This window comes from Pteropus alecto, unplaced genomic scaffold (assembly GCF_000325575.1).
Source record: "Pteropus alecto unplaced genomic scaffold, ASM32557v1 scaffold56, whole genome shotgun sequence".
Taxonomy (NCBI): domain Eukaryota; kingdom Metazoa; phylum Chordata; class Mammalia; order Chiroptera; family Pteropodidae; genus Pteropus; species Pteropus alecto.
In genome coordinates, this window is record NW_006438871.1 from 242421 (window position 1) to 243280 (window position 860).

At 50.2% G+C, this 860-nt stretch overlaps 1 pseudogene; it reads left to right on the forward strand.

Moving 5' to 3' along the window:
* Positions 1–242: 242 nt before the first annotated feature.
* On the forward strand, positions 243–358 carry LOC112483042 (annotated as a pseudogene).
* The last annotated feature ends 502 nt before the right edge of the window (positions 359–860 follow it).

Genomic DNA, 860 nt, shown 5'->3' on the forward strand with positions numbered 1-860 from the left:
CTTCATTTCTATTTAGGGGATACTTTTCTCAAACAAGTTGCCTTTAAGGAATATTAATTAAAATCAAATTGTTCTACAGCACACACAAAAGTTACGTGAAACGGACCACAAACGAATGTGACGAGGAACACTGATTTTCTTTTAAAAAACATATTTTGGATGTGGTTCCATAGTGTAGCAGTGAGCACGTCTGCTTTACACACAGGCCCTGTGTTTGCGTCCCAGTGCCGCTACAGTCCATGGTCTACGGCCACGCCACCCCGAACAAGGCGGATGTCTGATCTCGGAAGCTAAGCAGGGTCGGGCCTGGTCAGTACTTGGATGGGAGACCACCTAGGAAGACCAGGTGCTGTAGGCATTAATAATAATGAATAAAAAGTATATAAAAACATATTTAAAGATAGTTCTAAACAGTGGCAGTACATTAACCTTTCTCAATTCTGGGCCATAGGAACACAGGTATATTATCTTATTTCCTAAATAAACTGGAGTCATTAAAAGACTGTTTCCTGTGCAAGAAAATAGCATAAATCAACAGAGAGAAAGGTGTGCCAAAACCAAACAAACCAACCAAAAACCCCCCATAAAACCCCCAAACCCGTGAGTGCTTTCGGGAACTCCTCTGGCATCGACCTGCAGTCACGCCGGAGGGAGGGCACCGGCACAAACTATTGGGGTCGCTGGGGCAGCTGAGGGGCCCGCCAGAAAAGCGCGCGTCCGTCAGGACCCGAGGGCCCAGCAGGGCGCGCGCGGAGACAACGAACGCCACGTTCACGGGCGGGAGGGGAAAGGAAGCGGCGAAGACAGACGCTCGGCGGAGGCGCAGGGCGTGGCCAGGCCGGGCGGGGCGTGGCCAGGCC